The sequence below is a fragment of the Mirounga leonina genome, unplaced genomic scaffold (assembly GCF_011800145.1).
Source record: "Mirounga leonina isolate KUSES-001 unplaced genomic scaffold, KU_Mleo_1.0 Mir_418, whole genome shotgun sequence".
Taxonomy (NCBI): domain Eukaryota; kingdom Metazoa; phylum Chordata; class Mammalia; order Carnivora; family Phocidae; genus Mirounga; species Mirounga leonina.
Window position 1 is genome coordinate 8,038,930 of NW_023270739.1, and position 6,625 is coordinate 8,045,554.

Sequence of the window (6,625 nt, forward strand, 5' to 3'; positions counted from 1 at the left end):
ATCAGGAGGCCATTTGCGAGGGGCAGCTCAGCATGTGGGACAGAAGTCCAGTGCCCTCTGACTTTGCATCCTCCTCCATCGGTCCAGTCAGAGAAAGGCATGGGCAGCCAGTCTGGACCCCAAACCATGTCACAAAGGGCTCTCACCTGACTTACCTCTGTTTCTGCTCTCCCTATACCTCCCCAGGGAAGTGATAGAAGTATCCACATTCGGGGTTTAAGGTCAGATCTGGGGCTCCTAAGGGCCAAAGGCAGGCTCCCCATGGTGGTGGCACTCAAGCCAGGATACCCTCATCATCGCCATTTTGCAGATGAGAAAATGGAGCATAAGTAGCTTAGTTGAAACCCCAGAACCCATTTGTTTGACCCCACTCTTTGCCTGATGGGGGACAGAGCCAGGATTCAAACTATGAGGAGCCTGGATTCAGAGTCCACATTCTTCTCCTACATCCCCTACCTCCCCAGGCTGAAGAATTCTCTTACTCAGGGAGGTCAGCCTTTTCATTCTATTCGGGCCTTCAGCTGATTGGATGAGACCCACCCTCATTAGGGAAGGCAATCTGTTTTACTCAGTCTATTGATTTAAATGTACTGTCATCACAGAAACACCCAGAATTATGTTTGGCCAAATATCTGGGCCAGTCAAGTTGACACATAAAATTAACCAGCATAAACCCCAATTTAAAAACAGACAAATGGGGCACCTGGGTGGCTCAGTTGGTTAAGCGACTGCCTTCGGCTCAGGTCATGATCCTGGAGTCCCGGGATCGAGTCCCGCATCGGGCTCCCTGCTCAGCAGGGAGTCTGCTTCTCCCTCTGACCTTCCTCCTTCTCTTGCTCTCTGTCTCTCATTCTCTCTCTCTCAAATAAATAAGTAAAATCTTTAAAAAAATAAAAAAATTTAAAAAATTTAAAAAACAGACAAATGACTTGAAAGACAGTTCTCCAAAGAAGATATACAAATGGCCAACAAGCATGGGAAAGACGCGCAACATCATCAGTTGCTAAGGAGATGGAAAATCAAAACACACTGAGAAACCACTTCATACCCCCTAGGATGGCTTTAATCAAGAAAATGAAAATAATATTACTGGCAGGGACGTGGAGAAATTAATACTCTCATCTTTTGATTGTGAGAGCATAAAATGGTACAGTCACTATGGAAAACAGTATGGCAGTTCCTCGAAACGTTCAACATGGAATTTCCATATACCCCAGAAATCCACTCCTAGGTATATATCCAAAAGAAATGAAAGCATGTGTCCAGACACATGTATACAAGTGTTCATAAGCAGCACTATTTGTAACAGCCAAAAGGTGAAAACAACCCAAATGTTCATCAGTGATTGAATGGATAATCAGAATGTGGTACATCCATACAATGGCATATTACTCAGCCATAAAAAAGAACAGAGTGCTGACCCACACTACAACAGGGATGCACCTTGCAAACATGATGCTCAGTGAAAGAAGCCAGACGCAGAGTATCCTTTTATATGAGAGATCCGGAATAGATAAATCCATATGGATATAAAGCAGACTAGAAGTTGCCCAGGGGGTGGATGGAAAAGGGGAATGGGTATAGGGTGTTCTTTTGGAGTAATGGAAAGGTTCTGAAACTAGAGAGAGGTGGTAGTTGCACAGATTGGGAATGCACTAGATGCCACTGAATCGTTCACTCTACAATGGTTCCTTGTATGTCACGTGAATTTCACCTCAATCATCATCATGATCACCTAGGTTCCTCATTCGGTTGCTAGGTTTCCTGAGAGCTGGAAACATGTGTACCTCACTCACCACTGTGACCCCCAGCACCCGACAAGTCCCTGGCACAAAGGAGGGGCTTAATATATCCTTGTGGAGGAAATAAACACAGAAAACAAAGAAAAACATTCACAAAGAAGCAAGAAAAGCAAAGCATCAATGTACAGAGGATATTAAGCCTTTCCATAATCGAAGGCAGGAGCGTAGCCTGAACAGGAATCACATTTATTTTGTGTGATTCCACAGGCATAAAATCAGGACCGACTAGGGGGGTTCATGAGGCAACAGCTCTTGCCTAAACCTAAAGAAACCTATCTACCCCTTGAGCTCCTGGGCATGACACGGGCTATCCTGGGAGGCAGTGAGTGCCCTATCATGAGAGGCATGCAAACAGAGACGAGGGAACTTGTTGAAAGAACTCATGAATCAGCAGGCGGGTTCCCCTGGACAGGGAGTCCCTTCCAACTCGGAGATGCTGTGACCTGAGCCAACTTACAGGCCACTACAAATCCATTAATCTCCTGCTGGCTGCTTGCTACGTTATTGAATCAATCACTCTCCAGATAGCCACTGAACACAGACCCAAAGAGGGTGCCATGTCCTAAAAAGGCAGAGAAGTTTCCAGGTCATTCTTTTTATTTTCTCCGTCCTGACCCGACCCAGTGTTCAGAACGCCACCTTGGGAAAGCCAGGTGCTGATTTCACCAGGTTCAAAGGAGACTGGTTTGCACTTAATGAACCTCCTGCAGGCTTCTGCTGGCCCCTTGGTGTGCTCGCCACCTCCTGGTCCCTGCTTGAACTCCTTCCAGCAGCATCACCACCAGCGACGGCTCCTGCCATCTCTGATGTGGCTCTGCTCTGCTGGGCTCATCTGAACGCCCACATCCTGGTCCCGCTCTCCCTCACGGCCAGGCCCTGGTGTCCAGAAAGAAGCGGCTATGACACCAGGAGGAACAAGTCTGGGAAAAGTCTGGGCATCCACAAAGAAACTAGGGGGTGTCCTTTAAGCCAGACATTGTGGATATTCTATAACATGCAATCTGTGATGCGAATTTTAATTGTTTATAGGTGACTCTATTATATATTATATTATATATTACATTATACTATAGTATATTGTAATTTGTCTATTTTTCCCTAATTCTTACCTCCTTCTCTCTACCACAATCCTATTTGGGGGCAGGATAGCGATGTGCCCTGATAAAGATGCCTGAATGGGAACACGGTTTTGGTCCATGAGATGTAAACCTACATCCCTGGGTGGGGTTTGCAGAGAAGCTTCCAGAGAAGCAGACCCCTTAGTCTTTGGCCTTCGCTTTCCTCCTCTGCCCTGTCTGGGATGCAGCCTTGGTGCCCAAAGATGGAGCTGCCTTCCTACAGCTGTAGACATGAAAGACACGCCAGCGACGTGTCAGTCAGGACACTGGGAGGAGCCTGGTCCCCGAGGGCTCCTGGAAGCTACCAAGCTCGGGAGGGTTCTGAGAACAGCGCAACAAGCCCCTGGCGGGTTGAGTTGCTGTGGTTAGTACGTAAAACAAGCCGTAATTCTAACCAATGAGCAGGAATTAAAGAAAACTCAGAAAGTGTAGTGTAGCAGGTTGAAAAATACGTCCACTCGGAACCTCAGAAAGTGACCTTATTTGGAATATTTGCAGAGATAATTAAGGTGAGGATCTCAAGTTGAGACCCTCCCGGATGAGCGTGGGCCCTACATCCAGTGACAGCTGTCATCAGAAGAGACAGAAAAGGAGAAGACACCCAGGATAGAACGGACACATGAAGGAGGAGGTGGAGGTGGGAGTGACACAGCCAGAAGTCCGTGAGCATCAGGAGCCACCAGAAGCCGGGAAAGGCAAGGAAGGACTCTCCCCAGAGCCTTCCGAAGGAGCATGGCTGGCAGACAGCTCGGTTTCAGACTCTGGCTTCCAGAACCATGAGAGAATACATTCCTCTCCTTTTAAGTCACTAAATTTTTGGCCATTTGTTATGGTAGCCCTAGGACACTAAGACATGCAGCGAAGTAGAAGCTGTGACATCAAAGCCAGGCATCTGAAGGATACAAAGGAATTCTTTGGTTAAGAGGAGAACAATCTTCCAGAAACACGAACAGCAAACTATAACAACAAGAATAGCACCATGTCGGCTGTCAGGCATGTCCTCTACTTTGTGCTTCACATGCCCTCCCCCTGATCTTTATGCCAAACCCCAATGATGGTATCCTCATCCCTTTTTAATAGCTCGGGAGACTGAGGCCCAGAGAGGGGAGGGATCATAGCAGATCCGGCAGTGCCCCCCACTCCTCCCTCTGAAGACCCCAGGCTCACCATCCAAGGGGCTTTTGTTCCTGGCTGTGGATACCCAGCCCCCGCCCAGGGCAAGGCAGACATGCCGAGGGTACCAGCAGGACAGCCCTCAGTCCCCAGCAGGGCTGAGCTGCCCACAGTGGCCATCAGCTTAGTTGTGCACCCTCCTGCCCCTGTCCCCTCCCTGTCTCATGTCCCCGCTCCCCAAGTAGTGCTTCTGGGAACCGACTCACAATAAACCACTGTATTCAATCAAGTCCATGCTCGAGGTGTGCTTCTGGGAGAATTCCGAACCGAAAGAGTGTTGGAGTCGGGGCCCATCTCTGGTTTATCTGACCCCTGAGTGTTTGCTCTGTGGCTGTATCATGTGTTTTATTTATTTATTTATTTTTTATTTATTTGACACAGAGAGAGACAGAGAGAGAGGGAACACAAGCAGGGGGAGTAGGAGAGGGAGAAGCAGGCTTCTGGCTGAGCAGGGGGCCCGATGCGGGGCTCGATCCCAGGATGCTGGGATCATGACCTGAGCCGAAGGCAGACGCGTAAGCTCAGACCCACTAAGCTCAGACCCACTAAGCTCCTCCGCTCTGTGCGGTGATCTGCCGAACAGCCCCCAAGTGCATCCACGTTTAGGGACCCAAAATGGCAAGTAGCCAGCTCTCTGCAGCCTGGAGCAGGATGCAGGGGCGCGGCGGCTGCCGAAGGCCCAGCCTCTGACTGGGGAGGCTCTTGAACGTCCTGCTGCGAAAACAGAGAACGTCCGAAGGTTTTCTGTGTCCACCACAGTGCCTCTGGCACCGAGACCTGGCCGTGCTCCAGCAAGACACCCGGGCCTCTGTTACTGCTCCAGCATCTCCAGGTCTCGGGCCACTTTTCACCCAATGCTCACATCTGTTCACTCTCGAAAAACGGGCAGAGGGCAATCATTTCAGCAGAGTGCTTCTCAGACGGTTCTGGGGATGGCCGAGAAGCTTGCCGGGCGAGCCAGCGCCAGATGAGAAATGGCCAATGGCCCAGCAGTTCTGCAAGATCCAAAGCTTTTTGCTGGAGCAGAGGGTCAGGGACTGGAAAGGTGTCTTGCGTAATGATCACAAAAATGCCACCTTGTCAGCACTGCCAGAAAGATGGTCGTGGATGGCTGGTCGGCGCCGGGAACCAGCCCTTTCTCGGCTTCCAAGTGTGAGTAACACAGAGGAAGTGGGGGCCAATTCTTCTGCCACAAGAAACTGCTTCCATGGGCACTTTATTTTCATCTACAGGAAATTGTTTTCATTTCTTGGGTTTCTTGCAAGGAAAGCTTCCTATCACCCCATAGAGGGTAGGAGTACATTTAAGTCATTCATTCATTCCTTCATTCAATAACAGCATGCTCTCGAGTAGCAATAACCACCAGCATTTGCTGAGTGTTTGCTCTGTGGCTGTATCACGTGTTTTATTTTTTATTTTTATTTTTTTAATTTTATTTATTTGACACAGAGAGAGACAGAGAGAGAGGGAACACAAGCAGGGGGAGTGGGAGAGGGAGAAGCAGGCTTCTGGCTGAGCAGGGGGCCCGATGCGGGGCTCGATCCCAGGATGCTGGGATCATGACCTGAGCCGAAGGCAGACACATAACCATCTGAGCCACCCAGGCGCCCCTGTATCACGTGTTTTATCTGCATTGCCTCATTCAAGGCACATTTAAGCCCTCTGAGGTCGGTCATTCATCCCATTTTACAGATAGAGAAACAGAGGCTCAGCCAAGCTCATTAGCTCTCCCAAAGCCAGCCAGCCAGCAGGTAGGGGAGCGGGATTTGGAGAAAAGAGATGTGAATTCTAATCCCATGCTCCCTTCTTATTAGCCATGTTGTACCAGACACGCCCGTCAACTCGTTGAACTGAGCCTCAGTCTCCCCCTCTGGAAACTGGATGCCGATGGCTGAAGTCTGAGAGGACAGGATAGAGCCACCAGACAGGTGAGGTGCCAGCGCTCTGAGGGACGACTGCCCACATCCCGGGATCTGCTTCTCAGTTTGCATATCCCAAAACTGGTTTTCTTCACCACCCCCACCCCACCCCGACAAAGATTAAGTGTGTGAGATTTTAAGAATCTTTCCCTGCAAGCAGGATGTCTGAACTCTCTTCGGGGATATGGAGGGTGGCATCGGTAGACCAGAGACATCTTTCTGTTCAGAGTCAGCCTCTTAAACCACATCTGCTGACTTCAACGTCTGTCCTCCTGCCCCTCCGGCACCTGCGAGAGCCGGGTGCTCGCACCCTTGGGCACGAAGCCCACAGTGGTGGTAAGTTGAGGGGCTCTGTGCTGCTCTGTCTCACCAGCCCCCTTTTCTAGGGTGGAGGAGCCTGCCGTCCAAGCAATCACACCCATCTACAGCCGCCAGAGGCTCAGGAGATGGCCCGGAGGCGGCCCAGCCAGGTAACATGCTTGGCCAGTCTCTTCATCTCCGTGGTTCCATTTGGAAAAGGCCTCTCGGCTTCTCACTCCGAATGGCTATCAGGTACTCTCACAGCCTGTCCGCAGGCTGCCAGGTTCCAACTCAGGAACTACCCAGCGCTACA